Source organism: Bufo bufo, chromosome 6 (assembly GCF_905171765.1).
Source record: "Bufo bufo chromosome 6, aBufBuf1.1, whole genome shotgun sequence".
NCBI lineage: Eukaryota > Metazoa > Chordata > Amphibia > Anura > Bufonidae > Bufo > Bufo bufo.
Window position 1 is genome coordinate 410,258,244 of NC_053394.1, and position 21,001 is coordinate 410,279,244.

Below are 21,001 nucleotides of genomic sequence, written 5' to 3' on the forward strand. Positions count from 1 at the left end.
TCCCCATTGACCCTCCATTTAGTATAATGACCACCAGAGCCCCCATTCAATATAATGACCCCGAGTGCCCCCTCCATACAGTATAACCCCCAGTGTGGGGGCAACTGGGGGTCATTATTCTGAATGGAGGGCCACTGTGGGGTCATTATACTGTGAAGGCCCTTTACATAGTATAATGACCCCCAGTGTCCCCCATTTAGTATAATGATCCCCAATGACCCTCCATTCAGTATAATGACCCCAAAGAGCCCCCTCCATACAGTATTCCTCCAGTGTGGGGGCTACTGGGGCGAATGGGGGTTATTATTCTGAATGCAGGGCCACTGGGGTTCATTATACAGTGGGGGGGATTGGGGGTTCATTATACTATGTGAAGGGCCACTAGTGGTCATTATACTGTATAGGGGCCACTGGGGGTCATTATATTGTGTGGGAGCCACAGGGGGACATGTAAATGTAAAAAAATGCCTCATGGGGGCCCACTGGGATTTATCACCCAAGGGCCCACCTGAACCTGGAGCCGGCCCTGGGCAGGACACACACAACTTTCCACTTGCTTGCTATCAATCAATTTCCTTCTGTTTTTCATACTGGATTAGAAGGGGTGCACCGGTCCTAGAGGTACTGCAATACTAGGTCAATGCGTGGAGTGGACAGAGCAAGCTCTTTTTCCATCTCCCTGTTCGAAAAATCCATTTAATATATGGTCCCCAGATAGGGGACGTATCAGATATTAAACTGATAAGAACAGATTTTTTTTTTATATATATATTTTTTTTATTTAAATTTATATTTTCCTTCTTATTCATTTTTCCATTCTTCTTTCTTTTTTTTTCTCTCTCCTCTCCCCCCTCCCCACACCTTTCCACACTCCCCTCCTCCATTCCTTATTTACTTACTTTTCCATTTCTAGATCTATATGACGAATATATTCCAACTATCTTGCGCTTTCACTTCTCCCAACTTTATTTTGTCTCTCCAAAAGAAAACATAGAGGTAACTTAGACATAGCTTAATACAATTTTCTATTAACATTTCTCTCTTTTTAAATACAGCGATACACCTACATTTCCATAATGCTAATTTTCCGCAGGACAGAATCAACTATACTAATCTAAAATCTTCCTTTCCAATATTTAATCCATACAGTACCATCTCAAAGTTAATCCCATTAACTCTACTTACATTTTTAATTAAGTTTCCTAATTTTCTCCATACTCCTTGAGCAAATTTACAATCCCAAAAGACGTGAATTGGGTTTTCACATTCCGTACAATTACTTATTGGACATAATTCACTCCTAACAAAACCTCTTCTAAACTGAAATTCACGGGTTACTAAACAATCTTTTATGATACACCAATTAAGATCCTTCTGTTCATTTGATAAAAAATTGGCCTTTATATTCACTCATATTTTTTTGGCCACCATCTCTGTAAACATTCCCACTGGACTCATAAACTTTCTTTCATCTAAAATTTTTAACACATTCCTATGATTTTTTAAGACATTTATATCTTCTTCTCTTGACCTAAATTCTCTCAAGATTTTCTCAATTATTATATAATTCTCAGCAGGAATCAATCTATATGGCTTCCTAAGATTTAAACTCAACCATTTATATTTCCTAATGTAAAACCCCATATTATACCTCATAAAAAGTGTAGCTCTTGTTTCTGGTCCAATTAAGGTACTTATACAATACGATAGATATTTCACAAATAAAAATCTCCTAATATCTGGTAAACTTTTCCCTCCTAAAAGTTTTAAATTATATAATTCCTCTCTCTTTACTCTTTCCATTTTTGATCTCCAAAAAAATTAAAACACAACTTAACTATCTTTTTTATAATATTTACAGGGGGCATAAAAACAGCTGCTACGTATAAAAAAAATTGGTAATAAAACTTGTTTAATAATTAAGATCTTCCCCTCCATGGTTAAAAGCCTTAAATTCCAAAAATAAATCTTTTTTTTAACTCTTTCCAACAACGACTCCCAATTTTTCATGTTTCCAACTGATTTTGAAAAAAATATACCCAAAAATTTTCAATTCAGAAACACTTGCTAACCCACAACTTGAATCTAAAACCAGATCACCGATACACATAAAACTTGATTTATCATAATTTAATTTAAAACCTGACGCACCACAAAACCAATTTAAAATTCTACACACTCTATTCAAACTTCTTTGATCTTTTACTAAAACAGTCATATCATCCATGTAAGCAACAACTTTTGCATACTCATTCTTACTACCTGGAACAAAAATACCATTTATCACTTTGTCCTTCCTTATCGCGCACAACAAAGGCTCTATTGCACAAATTGGGGATAATGGGCATCCCTGTTTTAAACCACATAAAATTTCCACCTTATTTGACAAAGAACCATTAACAGATATTTTACTAAACTAACTTCTATATAAACATCAAATTTGATCAATAAAACTCTTTGGACAATTCATCTTCTCCAATACCTTAAATAAAAAACAATGTGACACCCTATCATAAGCTTTTTTCGAAATCTAATGAAACTACTGCCATTTTTTGATTCCTGTCAACACAATCCCACAAAATATCTCTTAATAGTATCAAGGAGTCTACAATTTTCCTTCCAGGCACAGCACATGATTGATCAAACTCAATAACGGTGGCAATAATTTGTTTAAATCTATTTGCTAGTATCTTTGCGTAGATTTTATAGTCTGTGTTCAACAATGTAATTGGTCTCCAATTCTTGATTAGCTGCTTTTCTCCTTTCTTAAATAACAAAACAATCACACCTTCTAACCACGACTTTGGCACTGACATTGACAATAAAATCACCTGAATCACTTCATTAAAATCATCCTTATTTAAACACCAAAAAGATTTATAAAATTCAATAGATATTCCATCTAATCCAGGAGTTTTTAAGTTCGAAAAACTATTAATTGTCTCATAGATTTCTTCTTTGGTCACCACACTAATTAGACTATTTTTTTTCTTCTTCATTCAACTTTTTATCCAAAGAACTAAAAAAAAAAATCACTCAGATTTATTACTGTTCTTTTTTTCAAATAGATTCCCATAAAAATCTTCAACCTTTTTTAACTTTCCCTCTAAAACCACTTCCCCTTCTAAAATATCCATAAAATCTTTTTTTCCTCTAATTTTTTTAAAGAAAAAATTTGAACATTTTTCGTCTTCCTCCAAAATTTTTACCATAGAATTAAAGATGATCTCTTTTCCTCTCTCATATAATATTCTTTTAATCTCGCCTTTAACGAATTCAATGTCTTCATCAAAGTTCAAACCACTATTTTTAAACTCATAAAAACTATGCAATCTGGCATTTAACAATGAGTATAATTTCTTTTTTTCTTCTGCCTTTTTCTTACTAATCCTTCTAAAAAATATTTTAAATTGTTCCTTTGCAAAATCCCACCACTCCAGAATGCTACTATAATCTTTCTTCTTAAAACCTGACTTCCTATAAAACCTACAAAAGCTATTCCTAACTTCCTTATCCTCCAAATAAGATACATTTAGTTTCCAGTAAGTCGGTTTCCTACACTCCTTTTCTTCCAAAGCTAAAACACACTTAATTAAATTATGATCTGAAAAACAACAATTAACTGATTTAAAACTGGTTGCTTTAAAATGATCTGATATAAAAAGACAGTCTATTCTAGATTCAACCATTCTACCTCTCCATGTAATTTCATCCTCTTTTTCCCTTCCACAAGCTACCCATACATCTTTCACATACCCTGACTCTAAAATCCCCCTTAAAACTGAAACTGAACTATCCTTTTTCCGATCTAAACAGCAATTAAAATCCCCACCAATAATTATGGGCACAGTACCAGAAATAAATAGTTGCAGCACTTCAAATAAATCTTTCCTTTTCTTTTTTTCCGGATAAGCATATACACAAAAGAATTTAATTTTTAAAATACTTCTCTTTACCACTACCATTAAGATTCTTCCTGGGAACACTTCTTCAAACCTTTCTATTTCCCACTGTTTTTTACATAAAAAACCTACCCCATCACTTTTACTCTCGTTACCTCCTGAAAAAAACTAAATTTCCACTCCAATCTTTCCCTAAATACTCATAATCAATTTTTCTCTTGTAGAAAAATAAAATCTAAATTCTCAGTTTCAAGATATTCGTAAAGTGCAGTTTGTTTATATTTTTTATTTAAGCCTTGAACATTCAAGGAACCACATTTTACCATCAACTAACGCCTGGTGTAGGGCTAACTCCCTGGCCCTCATTAATTCCACACATTTCCTCATTTTCTGAATCAGTGGAACTAGGAGATACAGATCCCAGTACCTCCCTTGCTCTTTTATTTCCTACCTCACCATCACTATCTTCCTCACAGAAATACTCCTTTTCACTAGGACCCCTCTTCAGACTTTTCACATTCCACTCCATTTGACCACATGGCAAACACTCATCTTCAACATTGCTTCCACCTATTTGAGTTAATTTTTCAACTTCCTTTTGTAATTCCACCATTCCGCTATTTTGCACTTCCTGTGGAATTTCCACCTTTGGGGGATCCACCACCTCCTTAACCACCTCCTCTTTTTTTCTTTTGTCTTTTCCTATTTTTAACACCTGATGATGTTTCGGCCGTTCTTTCATCTGGCACATCCTGAGTATTCCCTTCACTTTTGTTTATTTTTTCCTCCTCCTCATTCTCCACTGCCTTACTTCCTCCTATATTCCCCTCATCCTCCACCTCTGCCTCCATTGCACCTATTCCTCCTTCATTTTCTTGTAGGGAAGAACCTTCCTCTATGTTATTTTGATTGTCCTCTTGCTCTTTTCCCTTATGAGGACATTGATCCTCCTGGTGAACATCATAAGTACAATTCTTGCACCTTCTGCAGTCCAAATCACCATGTCCATATTTCCTACAACTTTTACAATATTTGGGCATACCTCAAAAAAACAGATACCCGCGGCATCTATTTAAATACACAATTGGGGGCGGTCTAGCCGCTCCTCCTTCTTCATTTGGGTCTTTTTTAAACAACACAGTATATATTCTCTTACCGTTCCATACTTCGAAATTTGCTTTTCCATAGGTTTTAAATATCACCTTTTCGCAGTATTGTAGTAAGAAACCCATTATTTCCTGATCAGAAACAAAAGGGCTATACATTTGAATAGTCAGCAATTTGGTCTGATACTGAAAAAGAGGTACAACTTTTAGACCCTCAAAGACTTCCCTTACTCTATTCCTCTCATAGAGGGCGAAAGTCTTTTCACATAGGTCCAAATTAACCAGAGTAACATGGTTATATTCCTCTAGAAAAAAAACTTTGTACACAATAATAGTTTTCTTTCTCCAAATTAAATATTGGGCACAGAATATGCCGGTAAATATATGATAAGTCTTTACCTTGTCGGTGTTCTGGTGCCACAAAAAAACGGATGGTATCCTTTAAACCGTATTCCTCTGAAAAGAAATCAGGACGGTATCCATCCCCAGGGTTTCTCCTGCCGCCGCCAAAAGACGCCATTCCGAAACCTTCGCTCTCTTCTCCTCTTTCCAATCCAAAAAACAGCCCACGAAAGGCTGGGATCGCCTCCGCTCAGTCGACAGGTCCCGTAGTCCAGCAGATTCCTCCACGATCCTCCGAATCCCGACGTCCTGAGAGCTGAAGCCACTGCTTCCTCCTACCCCCAATAGCAGCAAGCCTGTAAATACAAGCAAGGCCGAGGGCAAGGCTCCACAGTAGCACACCCGCCTCCTGACTCCAATCCATCAAGATCGAAGCGATAACCTGAAAGGGTTCGCAGTACAATCCGATGGTCCTCAATGCAGAGCACTTCTGAAGGCAATAGACTACAGGCCCCAGACCCACACACAGTCTGGGAGGCTTCTTTCTCTCAAAAAACAGGGAAAACGTGCGTGCGTCCTACGCTCAGAAATCACCAGCATGCTCCTCTTCGTGTTCGCTATCTGCATAGCTCCACCCACCTGCAACTTTTGGCCACGCCTTTTCTTTGCACGCAATTCCTGGTGCCAAAGCACGCCAAGCAGAAAACATGATATGAGGAGTGAATGGATTAGTAGTAGTGAAAAAAAAAAAAGGGTATGCATTGTTGTTGATTGTGATGTCAGGGCCCTTGTGATGTCATCCACTGACCTGACCTCTGACCTGACCTCTGACCTGACAAGACTCCTGTGACACGTGCAGTGTTCCGTCCATTGTCCAGACAAGGTAGGTCCAGCTGCTGCAGATACATAGGAAGTGCTGGACTACTTTTTAGCCTCCAAGTAATCCAGTTCAAATGATGGAGACACAGTCAAACTTTACTCATTTAATGAAGCAAGGGAAAATGGTTACATCCATCTAGCCAACTTGCTACAAAAGGGTCAATTCCCAGGGACAACTCAGCATCGTAGGTGTGCACAACAGGCCCAAATCAAACCCAAGGTAATGTGCGTGGCGGTCCAAACACTTTATTCAGGTGATAAGCCAATTAAACCATCAGTCTTAATTGGATTTAGGGTGTGAGGAGACTGGCTGGCTGGGTTGCTTGGTGCTGGAACAAACCAACAGCTGATGCAATTAGGAGATTGACAGACTAGATGCAGGTATGCAGAAAGCAGCACAGCACTGACTGGGCAGACAGAGGAGAAGCTGAAGTGCAGAGTCCTGAGGGAGGCAGGACACACACAACTTTCCACTTGCTTGCTATAAGGATGCTTGCAATCAATCAATTTCATTCTGTTTTTCATACTGGATTAGAAGGGGTGCGTGGAGTGGACAGAGCAAGCTTTTTTTCCATCTCCCTGTTCGAAAAATCCATTTAATATATGGTCCCCAGATAGGGGACGTATCAGATATTAAACTGACAAGAACAGATTTTTTTATTTTTTTTATTTTTATTTGAAAAAGTAACAAAGATATTCAACAATGGATGGAGAAGTTGTAGTGAATAAAAAAAAAAAAAAGGGTACTGTGACACGTGCAGTGTTCCGTCCATTGTCCAGACAAGGTAGGTCCATCTGCTGCTGCAGATACATAGGAAGTGCTGGACTACTTTTTAGCCTCCAAGTAATCCAGTTCAAATGATAGATCCAAAAGAGGGAGACACAGGCAAACTTTACTCATTTCATGAAGCAAGGAAAAATGGTTACATCCAGCCAACTTGATACAAAAGGGTCAATTCCCAGGGACAACTCAGCATCGTAGGTGTGCACAACAGGCCCAAATCAAATCCAAGGTAATGTGCGTGGTGGTCCAAACACTTCATTTAGGTGATAAGCCAATTCAGTCTTAATTGGATTTAGGGTGTGAGGAGACTGGCTGGCTGGGTTGCTTTTTTTTTTCTACCGCCATTCAGTTCAAAGGTTGCTCCTACATTGAAACTTACATCCCCAAGGGGAATAGCGGGCAACAAAGTTCCTTAGGATACACCTTTTACACATCCTCATGGCCACAAAAAATGTTCTTACTATATTTACAAAGATAAATAACTCAAACCTTTACCAGATGTCTCCATTTGAGAAATTTCCAGCTACCCTCCGCATCCAATCCCTTCTCCAAATCCCACTTGTACAGAAAATACAACTTATCAAGCACCATTCTAACACATCCACTCACTTCAATCTTTTCCTTCTTATAAACGTACAAGTTCCTACAGTCCCAAAGCACCTCTTTCACACATGTCAAAAACAACCATAATATCCTGTCTTTCCCTCTTCCTAATTGGCACAAAGCAAACATAACAATATCATACTTCAGTCTTTTCACACCAGTCAGTTCAGCACACAAACCACTCAGTTCACCCAATACCTGTTTCGCTGACCCACACTCTCTTCATCACCACACAAATCTCTCGGACACATCTCAGATACCACTAAACCTTTCCGCCTCTGCACACTCCTAACAGGTAGGGCATTATGCATTGACATTCACATCAGATCTCTCTGTCTATTTGAAGTCTCAAACCTATCTAACTTTTCCCAAACAATCTTTGTCTCATTTGAACTTAGCCCATCAATCGTACACATAAGTTTCCTTTCACATCTCCCTTTCACTTCAGCCTTCCCCTTCAAAAAATCTTCTTTGCGCACATCCTCTAACTTATATTTCCTAATGAAATTCTCAGCATACTGGTACCATACACTATTTTTAAAGGCAACAGGCCTACTTCTATCCTGTTCCTCCCATTTCAACTGGCGCAACATGTTCCCAGCTATATACCGGAACATACAAGCCGCATTATTGTCTTTTCGAAGTAGTTTAACTAAGAAACTTATAAGATTAAGGCCCAAAAAAACTTCTAGGTCAGGGAAATCTAATCCACCTAGCTTCCTTTTTTTAAACAAGATTTCTCTTTTAGTTTTTTCAATACTACTCCCCCAAAGAAAAATAGCAAGAGATCTTTCTACTTTTTTTTAACAACTTACCAGATGGAGGAAAAACCAAAGCAATATAGAGAATCATAGGTAAAATTACACTTTTTACCACCAACACCTTGCACGAAAAGGACAGGTCCCTCAGCCTCCACATCTCTAACTTTTTTGTAATCTTTGTCCCCAGCTCCAGCCAACTATCATCTCCTCTCAGTCTCTCATCAAACTCCACACCCAAGATTTTAATACTACCTGACATGCACTCCATATCACAATCACTCAAAGCACCCTTCCAAAAACCTTTCAACTTACTCTTCCCCCAATTGATCTTAAAGGAAGATGCTATACAAAACAAGTTAACTAACAATTTCACCCTTTGAACATCACACTCGGAATCACACAACACACACACATCATCCATATAGCCCAGAGCTTTCACACTTCTACCTCCACTCTCCGGCACAAAAAACCCTTTATGACTTTATCCTTCCTTATCATTTGTAATAAGGGCTCCATCGCACAAACAAAAAGAATTGGCAACAAGGGGCACCCCTGCCTAACCCCAGACTTAATTCCAAAAGGCAATATCAGAAAACCATTTACTTGTACCCTACTGCTAGCACCCTCATACAAACCAATCAACAATTCAACAAATCTCCCAGGCACACCCATCCTTCGCAAAACTTTGAACAAAAACTCATGCGCAACCCAATCAAACACTTTCTCAAAATCTAACGCACACACAATCATTCCCCTATCCCGATTCTTGCAATCCTCAATCAAATCTCTCACTAACACCAAATTATCCTGTATCCTCTCTCTGGTACCGCACACACCTGATCATTCACAATCACATGTGCAACCACTTCTCTCAGACGATTTGCTAAGATCTTAGCAAAGCATTTATAGTCTGTGTTGAGTAAAGTAATAGGGCGCCAATTACCTAAGCACCGTCTATCCCCTTTTTTAAATAAAAGAACCACAACCCCCTGCTTCATTTCGCTAGGCATCTCCGCACCTGAAAACAATAACTTCATAACGTCAGACAGATCACTCCCAACAATGTCCCAACACTTATAATTCCCACGGAATCCCATCTTTACCTGGTGACTTATTCCTAGCAGATTTTAGAATAACATCCTTCACCTCTGCTTCCGTTACATCACTCAGCAAGGAGACATCATCTTCAGGAATGAAGTTCTGCAAAATCTCCAAAAACTCATCATCCACACCTAGATCACACTTTTTCATACCATACAGCACCACATCCAGCACATCCATATCATCCTCATTCAGCAAAACATCCATCACTTTCTTCCCACCACACATCTTTTTAAAGAAAAAACGTGTACATTTTTCATTTTTCTCTCTTGCATCCACTTTAGACCTGAAAATAATTTCCCTCCCTTTCTGCTTAAACCAATCATCCACATCACTTTTCGCTCTTTCTAGATCATACTCCACATCATAACCCATACTCTTGCATTTTTGTAGGAAAGAAATTCTCCTATTGAACAACTTAAACCTTGATCTCTTTTCCCTAGCTTTAGCATAACCTATATGTTTAAAAAAAACATGCTATCCTACCCTTCACCCATTCCCACCACATCAAGACATTTGCGAACCTGCACTTTTCTCTCCTCCACATATTATATTTTTTCTCAAAAGCATCTCTAACCTTTCGGTCAGCTAGAAGAGAAATATTCATTTTCCATACCCCTCTCCCATAAACAAAATTACTAATTTCAAAAATGGCAAATAAACAATCATGGTCAGAAAAACAAACTCTCTCCTGATTATAAACCTTACATCCCACCGAAGAGCCAGAAAAGAAAAAATAATTCAGACGTGATTCAGTTCTCCCATCATCAGCATGATAGGTGAAAGCATACTTCTTCCCCCCTCCCACATCCTGCAAAGAAAAAACCTGCATATGTTGTTTCCACAGGTTACCGGTGACATCCACCTCTGATTCATAAGACTTGGCTCTTCCCTTCTTCTCAAGAATGCAATTGAAATCCCCACAAATAATAATCGGAATCCTCCCGTGTAGAAAAAAACTCAATTTCTCAAAGAGAGCCAGTCTATCTTTTTTGACTGCATGACCATATATGTTGATCAACTTAAAACGCCAACCACGAAAAGAAAGTACAAAACACATACATCTTCCTTCTTCTACTACTTCTCTTTGATCAACAATAATGTCCTTATTTTGAATTAGAACACCGATCCCATCGTTCCTGTTTACTCTTGAAAAGGACCAGAACGATTTAACGTATGTCCATTCACTTTCCTTCGGAGTAGCAGACAACCCACATTCTTGGACACAAACTATATCTGAGCCCTTAGAGGCTAAAAAGTCCAGGACCATCGCTCTTTTGTTGGCCGATTGAAAGAGCCTCACATTTTGAGACACTATCTTAAGTTGTAATGTCATAGATGGGAAAAAAAGGAGGTCAGGTTTCCAAGGAAAAGATCCCACCATGGCTCGGAACTTAACGTTCCCGAAAACTGCAGAGCCCTCTCCAAATCGGCAAGGTACCCTTAAATACTTGGTGTTTCACTCACATACTCTGGTGACTCAAGAGCGTGCCCATCATCAGGACTTAGCACCGCAAAAGGGTTGGGGGACTCAATCACCGAAGAGGGCCCAGGCAACATAGAACTCTTCCTCAACCTTTTAGGGTCTCGTTTAATCTTCCCAGTAGGTATTTTTGACACCACCTTGTGGAAAGTGGCTGCATTTTCGGCAGCGGGCATTCTTGCCTCCTCCAGCTCATCAGCAGACAATGACCACTCTATTGCAGATGCTCCTGACCCAGAAGCCATTGCCTCTTTCCCTGTTTCCGGACTTTCTGCCTCCACAATTTCCATGGTATTGCCCACCTCCTCCAGCTCAACCTCAGCCGCTGCTACCTCCTGAGGGGTTTCGGTAACCACCTCTTGCTGGACCTGCTCACTCATAGGGACGGCCTCTTCCAAATCCCGCTCCACCTCCTCCTCCTCCAAAGACTGACCCTCTGGAGACCCGGCTTCCTCCACCTCTTCCTCTTCTCCTCCCTCCTCTCCTTCTTCTGCTTCAGAATCCGGCTCAATCACAGTATTCTCACCTCTCTGCAATCTTTCCATCCTGGAATCTGCTCGCATCCTCTCATGATCTCTCGCCCATCGCCTTTCGCACTGCATCTCTGTTGCGAGACTGCCCATACTTGGACAGGCCCTGCAAGCATGTTCTGTGCTCCCACACAGGTCACAGGAGCGAGGATTTGAACACACTCTAGTTTCATGGCCCCGTTGCCCACAGTTCCTACAGACAACCCCAGTTCCACAGTTTTCTCGAGTGTGTCCGTACTTACCGCATCCGCGTCAGAAAGTGGCCATTCCTGGATAAAACAGCCTCTATTCCCACCAATACAAAAATTTGCAGGTGGATACATTATTCCACCGATGCCCTCCGGATCTGGCTTAAACTTTACCCAGAATTTGATGTTCCCATTAAATACACCATACGAATTCCTTTGCTCAAAATCGCCCTTTACCGTAGAACAGTATCTTGATAGGAAACCCTTGATTAGTGCTTTTTCCACAAAGGGGTTATACATATGCACGGTCAAAGGTCTCTCAATGGCAGAGAATAGAGCATTAAAAGTAAAGTGCTCCATATAGCGGTGGCGGCTATTGGCTCTTAGATCTTGAAAAAAGTTCAAACATTCCTCTTCCAGAAAAAAGTACACATCGTAGGAGCAGGTAGCCCGGGAACTCCTGGATGAAGAAGACTTGGTCCAGTGAAATTTTCCCCAATTTGATCAGAATCTTCTCCACGACAAATTTCAGGTTCAAGCGGTCCTTGTGACGGATGTCACCAACAAGGCGTACTGTGTTCTTTACTCCAGCCATATTCTTTCAAAATGCCCAATGCACAGGATCACTCTAGCACGACGGAAAGGTTTCCTCGTAGAAACGGCCCCTCTGACCCAGACCTAGCAGGGTTTCCCCAACCAGATATGAGCCAAAAGGCCGAGAAGCGATAACCTGAAAGGGTTCGCAGTACAGGCCGATGGTCCCCAATGCAGAGCACTTCTGAAGGCAATAGACTACAGGCCCCAGACCCACACACAGTCCGGGAGGCTTCTTTCTCTCAAAAACCAGGGAAAACGTGCGTGCGTCCTACGCTCAGAAATCACCAGCATGCTCCTCTTCGTGTTCGCTATCTGCATAGCTCCGCCCACCCGCAACTTTTGGCCACACCTTTTCTTCGCACGCAATTCCTGGTGCCAAAGCACGCCAGGCAGAAAACATGATATGAGGAGTGAATGGAGAAGTAGTAGTGAAAAAAAAAAAGGGTATGCATTGTTGTTGATTGTGATGTCAGGGCCCTTGTGATGTCATCCACTGACCTGACCTTACTTGACCTCTGACTTGACAAGACTCCTGTGACACGGTAGGTCCAGCTGCTGCTGCAGATACATAGGAAGTGCTGGACTACTTTTTAGCCTCCAAGTAATCCAGTTAAAAAAATAGATCCACAAGAGGGAGACACAGGCAAACTTTACTCATTTAATGAAGCAAGGAAAAATAGTTACATCCAGCCAACTTTCTACAAAAGGGTCAATTCCCAGGGCCAACTCAGCATCGCAGGTGTGCAGAACAGGCCCAAATCAAACCCTAGGTAATGTGCGTGGCGGTCCAAACACTTCATTCAGGTGATAAGCCAATTAACCCATCAGTCTTAATTGGATTTAGGATGTGAGGAGACTGGCTGGCTGGGTTGCTTGGTGCTCGAACAAACCAACAGCTGATGCAATTAGGAGATTGACAGACTAGATGCAGGTATGCAGGAAGCAGCACTGCACTGACTGGGCAAACAGAGGAGAAGCTGAAGTGCAGACTCCTGAGGGAGGCAGGACACACACAACTTTCCACTTGCTTGCTATAAGGATGCTTGCAATCAATCAATTTCATTCTGTTTTTCATACTGGATTAGAAGGGGTGCACCGGTCCTGGAGGTACTGCAATACCAGGTCAATGCGTGGAGTGGACAGAGCAAGCTCTTTTTCCATCTCCCTGTTTGAAAAATCCATTTAATATATGGTCCCCAGATAGGGGACGTATCAGATATTAAACTGATAAGAACAGATTTTTATTTATTTTTTTCACTTATATATTTTTTATCTTAAATTTTAAATCTCATATCTTAAGAGTAAAAATCATCATCGTGAAAACTCATCTTTTTTATTTCTCAAAACGCATACAACATTAAAACACATTTATAAAGTAAGTATATTCCAATTTTTTTGTTTCCATATTCTTTCTGCTTCCTCTTCTCCTAAATCTTTTTTATCTTTCCAAAAATATGTATACAAATAATTTACACTTAATTTAATACATCTTTCTACCAACAAATATTCCTACACTTCCACAGGGCTAACTTAACACAAGATATAATAAACCAAACCACTCTAAAATCTTCCTTTTTAACTCCTATACCATAAAATACTATCTTATACTCTAAAAGATTTAAGGTACTCACTGCTTTTATTAATTGACTTATTTTTCTCCACACTTTTTTTGCAAATTCACAATTCCAGAACACATGTATTGGAGTTTTACTATCATAACACCTATCTCTAGGACATTTCTCACATCTCACTAATCCTCGTCTATGTTGGAATTCCCTTGTCAATAAACAATCTTTTATTATACACCATGTTAAGTCACTTTGTTGATTTTGTACACCAGGAAAGTTAATATTCTTCCAAATATCTCTAACTATTTTATATGAGAAAGAACTAACAGGACTCATTTCAACCCGTTCCTTTAAAACCGCCAAAATCTTCCTATGATTCGCTAAAATACTAACATTCAAACAGGAAATTTTTAAACTCTCTCAAAGTTGACTCTAAAACCATATAATGTTCTGTCGGTAAAAATCTGTAAGGCCTATTCAATTCCAACTTTAACCATTTGTATTTCCTAATATAAAATCCCAAATTGTAAATAAGAAAAGACTTAACTTTTGATTCTGGGCCCAATACAGTACTAATACAATATGCAAGATATTTCATTAAAACCAACTTTCTAATGTCAGGGAAATTTTTCCCACCCTTTTCCTTAGGTTTATATAATTCTTCTCTTTTAATTCGTTCCATTTTTGAACCTCAAACAAAATTAAAGCATAACTTAATAATTTTCCTCATCATCCTAAAAGGTGGGATAAAAATTGCTGCCATATATCCAATCATGGGAAGTAACACTTGTCTAACAATTAAAATTTTTCCTTCTAACGTTAAAGACCTCAATTTCCAAAAACTGATCTTTTTTTTAAATCTTTCGAGCAGGGATTCCCAATTCTTTACATTCCCACAATTTTCCGAAAAGAATACACCTAAAATTTTCAACTCCGATACCTTCTTTAAATCACAATTCAACTCCACATTAAAACCCCTAGTAGCTAAAAGACCTGACTTATCCAAATTAATTTTAAAACCAGAAGCTCCACAAAACCACTCAATAATTCTAAGTACCCTATTTAACCGCCTCCGGACCGCCTAACGCAGGATCGCGTTCCGGAGGCGGCAGCCCTGCGCACAGTCACGCATATATGAGTCATCTCGCGAGACGCGCGCGTTCAGAGGATTGGAAGGTAAGCGAGTGGATCTCCAGCCTGCCAGCGGCGATCGTTCGCTGGCAGGCTGGAGATGCGATTTTTTTAACCCCTAACAGATATATTAGACGCTGTTTTGATAACAGCGTCTAATATACCTGCTACCTGGTCCTTTGGTGGTCCCTTTTGCTTGGATCGACCACCAGAGGACACAGGCAGCTCAGTAATAAGTAGCACCAAACACCACTACACTACACCCACCCCCCTGTCACTTATTAACCCCTTATTAACCCCTGATCACCCCCCTGTCATTAATCACCCCCCTGTAAGGCTCCATTCGGACGTCCGTATGTTTTTTACAGATCCACGGACACATGGATCGGATCCGCAAAACATGTACGGACATCTGAATGGAGCCTTACAGGGGGGTGATCAATGACAGGGGAGTGATCACCCCCCTGTCATTGATCACCCTTCTGTAAGGCTCCATTCGGACATCCGTATGTTTTTTACGGATCCACGAAACACGTACGGACATCTGAATGGAGCCTTACAGGGGGGTGATCAATGACAGGGGGGTGATCAGGGAGTCTATATGGGGTGATCACCCCCCTGTCATTGATCACCCCCCTGTAAGGCTCCATTCAGATGTCCGTACGTGTTTTGCGGATCCGATCCATGTATCCGTGGATCCGTAAAAAAACATACGGACGTCTGAATGGAGCCTTACAGGGGGGTGATCAATGACAGGGGGGTGATCACCCCCCCTGTCATTGATCACCCCCCTGTAAGGCTCCATTCAGACATTTTTTTGGCCCAAGTTAGCGGAAATTATTATTATTTTTTTCTTACAAACTCTCATATTCCACTAACTTGTGTCAAAAAATAAAATCTCACATGAACTCACCATACCCCTCACGGAATCCAAATGCGTAAATTTTTTTAGACATTTATATTCCAGACTTCTACTCACGCTTTAGGGCCCGTAAAATGCCAGGGCAGTATAAATACCCCACATGTGACCCCATTTCGGAAATTAGACACCCCAAGGTATTCGCTGAGGGGCATATTGAGTCCATGAAAGATTGAAATTTTTGTCCCAAGTTAGCGGAAAGGGAGACTTTGTGAGAAAAAAAATATAATAAATAAATTTCCGCTAACTTGTGGCAAAAAAAATAAATTCTATGAACTCGCCATGCCCCTCATTGAATACCTTGGGGTGTCTTCTTTCAAAAATGGGGTCAAATGTGGGGTATTTATACTGCCCTGGCATTTTAGGGGCCCTAAAGCGTGAGAAGAAGTCTGGGATCCAAATGTCTAAAAATGCCCTCCTAAAAGGAATGTGGGCCCCTTTGCCCACCTAGGCTTCAAAAAAGTGTCACACATGTGGTATCTCCGTACTCAGGAGAAGTTGGGGAATGTGTTTTGGGGTGTCATTTTGCATATACCCATGCTGGGTGAGAGAAATATCTCGGTCAAATGCCAACTTTGTATAAAAAAAAATGGGAAAAGTTGTCTTTTGCCGAGATATTTCTCTCACCCAGCATGGGTATATGTAAAATGACACCCCAAAGCACATTGCCCAACTTCTCCTGAGTACGGCGATACCACGTGTGACACTTTTTTGCAGCCTAGGTGGGCAAAGGGGCCCACATTCCAAAGAGCACCTTTAGGATTTCACAGGTAATTTTTTACAGATTTTGATTTCAAACTACTTACCACACATTAGGGCCCCTAGAATGCCAGGGCAGTATAACTACCCCACAAGTGACCCCATTTTGGAAAGAAGACACCACAAGGTATTTCGTGATGGGCATAGTGAGTTCATGGAAGTTTTTATTTTTTTAAGTTAGTGGAATATGAGACTTTGTAAGAAAAAAAAATCATCATTTTCCGCTAACTTGTGACAAAAAATAAAAAATTCTAGGAACTCGCCATGCCCCTCATGGAATACCTTGGGGTGTCTTCTTTCCAAAATGGGGTCACTTCTGGGGTAGTTATACTGCCCTGGCATTCTAGGGGCCCTAATGTGTGGTAAGTAGTTTGAAATCTACTGGTAGTCCATTTAGGCCCAGTGTTTTCAAGTTTTGAAAGCTCTTTATTGCATTTTTAATCTCATCTTTTGTAAAATCTTTTTCCAAACTCTCTTTATCTGTTCTATTAAAATTTTTGTCCAACTCTTCTAAAAAATAATTTTTTAAAGACCCATCAATTTTTTGGGCAGAAATTAAATCTTCATAAAAATCCTTTGCCTTCGCTAATTTTCCTTATAAACCCATTTCTCCTTCTAAGCCCTCAATAAAATGTTTTTGTTTTTTTTTGTTTTTTTTTATATATTTAGAACACTTTTCATCTTGCTCTAGGGCTTTCACCCTTGCATTAAATATTTTTTCATTCCCTTTATCATTAAGAATCTTTTTAATTTGTTTTTTCAACTCTTCTATTTCATCCTAAACATCTATACCATTTTTCCTTAACAAAAACATACATTGAAGTTTTGCATTTAAATTAGAATATAATCGCTTTTTAACCATCACCTTTCTTTTCCCAACTTTTACAAAAAAACGTTTAATTTGCTCTTTTGCGAAGTCCCACCATTCTGCTATATCATTAAAACAACTCTTGCTTACTTTTAATTTGTTATAAAAAGACTTAAACTGCTCTCTTATCATTTGATCTTCCAAAAGCGATACATTCAAACTCCAATGTGTTGCTTTTTTATTCTCTATACTGCCTAAAACCAAATTACTTATTATTAATTTATGATCTGAGAAACAATTTACTTCTGTTTTTAAAACTCGGATCCTTGAAATGCTCGGATATAAAAAAATAATCTATTCTGGACTAACTCCTCTTATTGCTCCAAGTTATTTCATCTTCACTCTTTTTTCCACACACCTCCCATACGTCTTTGAATTTATGAAGCTTTTCCAGTTAGAAGCCGAACTATCCTTTTTGTTTCCTACCGAGCAATTGAAATCACCCCCTATAATAATCGGTTAACTTCCGGTTATAAACAGTTGTACAATATCAAATAACTCATTTCTTTTCTGTTTTTCTGTATGCGCATACACACAAAAACACTTTAATTTCTTATCTTCTTTCTCCACCTCTACCATCAATAATCTTCCTGGGTAAATTTCTTCCAAATTTATAATATCCCATTCACCACTACACAAAAACCCAACTCCATCACTTTTTAATTCATTTCCACCTGAAAAAACTGCTTTCCCTTTCCAAAATTTCTTAAAATAATCATAATTAATTCTTTTCTCTATATTACATTCTTGTAAAAAAAAATGAAATCAAAACATTCATTATTTAGATAATCATAAAACGCTACTCTTTTTCTTGGGTTCTTAAACCCCTGAATATTCAGGGACACACACTTTATCATCTTTTCACATTTAACATAGGGCTACCCCCCCACCCTCATCAGTGACAGATTCAAACTCCTCAATTTTCAAATTTTCTGAATCACATGAACTAAATGGAGATCCCACTTCAAACACTTCCCTCATCACTGCTCTATTTTTCTCGTCACCTCTATTTTCTTCCTCCTCATCTACACCTTGACCTCAGTATACAGTCCTGACCTCAGTATCTGAGGAAAGGGATTTAGGAGTAATTATTTCAGAAGACTTAAAGGTGGGAAGACAATGTAATAGAGCAGCACGAAATGCCAGCAGAATGCTTGGATGTATAGGGAGAGGTATAAGCAGTAGAAAGAGTGAAGTGCTTATGCCGCTGTACAGAACACTGGTGAGACCTCACTTGGAGTATTGTGCGCAGTACTGGAGGCCATATCTCCAGAAGGATATAGATACTCTAGAGAGAGTTCAGAGAAGAGCTACTAAACTAGTACATGGATTGCAGGATAAAACTTACCAGGAAAGGTTAAAGGACCTTAATATGTATAGCTTGGAAGAAAGAAGAGACAGAGGGGATATGATAGAAACTTTTAAATACATAAAGGGAATCAACTCGGTAAAGGAAGAGAGCATATTTAAAAGAAGAAAAACTACCACAAGAGGACACAGTTTTAAATTAGAGGGGCAAAGGTTTAAAAGTAATATAAGGAAGTATTACTTTACTGAGAGAGTAGTGGATGCATGGAATAGCCTTCCTGCAGAAGTGGTAGCTGCAAATACAGTGAAGGGGTTTAAGCATGCATGGGATAGGCATAAGGCCATCCTTCATATAAGATAGGGCCGGGGGCTATCCATAGTATTCAGTATATTGGGCAGACTAGATGGGCCAAATGGTTCTTATCTGCCGACACATTCTATGTTTCTATGTTTCTATGTTTCTCTCGCACACCTCTTTTTAAGCTCTTTACTTGTATCTCCATATGTTCTTGGCCATAAGGCACTCCACTTTTACCTACTATACTTTGCAGGGACTCCATAACACATTTTACATCAGCCTCTACTGTCATTGGAACAAGCTCTTCCGTTCCTTGACCATCCACCACTCCTTGAGGCGCATTCACTCCTCTTTCTTCTGCATCTCTTCTTTCCCCCTGTAGTTGATCATTTATTAGACCCGCTCTTTGTTGCAGATCTATAATCTGTTGCAACACCTCAACATGTTGCTGACCAACAGTTTGTTGATGTTCTTCCCTCCGTTGTTGATCTTCATTCTGCTGATGATGATTTCCATCACTCTGCTGTTGACTCTCACTTTGATTTTGTTGTTCTCCATTCTGTTGTTGATCTTCATTTTCTCTTCTTTTTGGACACTTGGTTTCCTGATGATTAGTTCCTGGACATTCGGAACACCTTCTACAGGCAATCTTCTGCATGCCCTACAATATTTGGGCATCCCAGTAAAGAAAAGATAGCCTCTACATGATTTATGAAAACAATCGGAGGAGGCCTACAGACTCCACCAAATTCACATGGATCTTTTTTAAAGATTACATTGTAGATCCTTTTTCCATTCCACACTCCGAAATCTGTGTACCCCAATTTCTTTAGGGTAATTTTTTCGCAGAACCTATACAAATAGGATTCCACTTCTTGGTCCGAAATAAACGGACTATACATTTGAATTGTCAAAATCCTGGATTGAAATTATAAAAGTGGGGAGACTTTTATCCCCTTGAAAGCTTGATTCCCTTTATTTGCAACATAAAGGGCAAAAGCTTTTCCACAAAGAAAACCTGAATCCAAGGTCACATTGTAAATACCTCTTGAAAAAAAACTTTGAACACAAAAAAAATCTTCCTTTTTTATATCCAGGATGGGACATAGAATTTCCCGATAAATAAAAGATAAATCCTTTACTTGTCGCACAGCCGGGTCAACAAAAAAACAAAGAGTATCCTTCAAAGCGAAGTCCTCTGAAAAAAAATCCGGACGACCATCATCTTGTCTTTGGTTTTTCTTACAAACGCCATCTTCAAAATATTTCTCCTCTTTCCAGCAAAAAAGTAAACCCTCAGCGAGGATTTCGATCACTCCCAGTCCTGAAACAGCAGCACTCTTCCAATAGCGAATCCCGAACCTCAAGCCGAAGGAATCACAGTATCCGTCCACTCCCAATAGCAGCAAGTCAATACAGACAAGGCCAAGAGCACGACTTCCTCTGCAATACCTGCCTCTTGACTCTCAACCACACTTGATCGACAGCCAAAAGGCCGAGAAGCGATAACCTGAAAGGGTTCGCAGTACAGGCCGATGGTCCCCAATGCAGAGCACTTCTGAAGGCAATAGACTACAGACCCCAGACCCACACACAGTCCGGGAGGCATCTTTCTCTCAAAAACCAGGGAAAACGTGTGTGCGTCCTACGCTCAGAAATCACCAGTATGCTCCTCTTCGTGTTTGCTATCTGCATAGCTCCGCCCACCCGCAACTTTTGGCCATGCCTTTTCTTCGCACGCAATTCCTGGTGCCAAAGCACGCCAAGCAGAAAACATAATATGAGGAGTGAATGGAGAGGTAGTAGTGAAAAAAAAAAAAAAAGGGTATGCATTGTTGTTGATTGTGATGTCAGGGCCCCATTGTTGAGTGTTC

At 39.7% G+C, this 21,001-nt stretch overlaps 1 long non-coding RNA gene, 1 other non-coding gene and 2 pseudogenes across 2 annotated transcripts in view; all 4 read right to left on the reverse strand.

Moving 5' to 3' along the window:
- Positions 1-21,001, reverse strand: part of LOC121004602 — a 110,525-nt gene that overhangs the window by 54,219 nt on the left and 35,305 nt on the right. The window contains exon 2 of the long non-coding RNA XR_005779790.1: positions 10,338-10,343. This is a non-coding gene — a long non-coding RNA (uncharacterized LOC121004602). The remainder of the gene's footprint in view (positions 1-10,337; positions 10,344-21,001) is intronic.
- Positions 600-772, reverse strand: LOC121006439 (annotated as a pseudogene).
- Positions 6,732-6,917, reverse strand: LOC121006522. Its single transcript, XR_005780327.1, has one exon. It is a non-coding gene; the product is annotated as a U2 spliceosomal RNA (small nuclear RNA).
- On the reverse strand, positions 13,362-13,542 carry LOC121006447 (annotated as a pseudogene).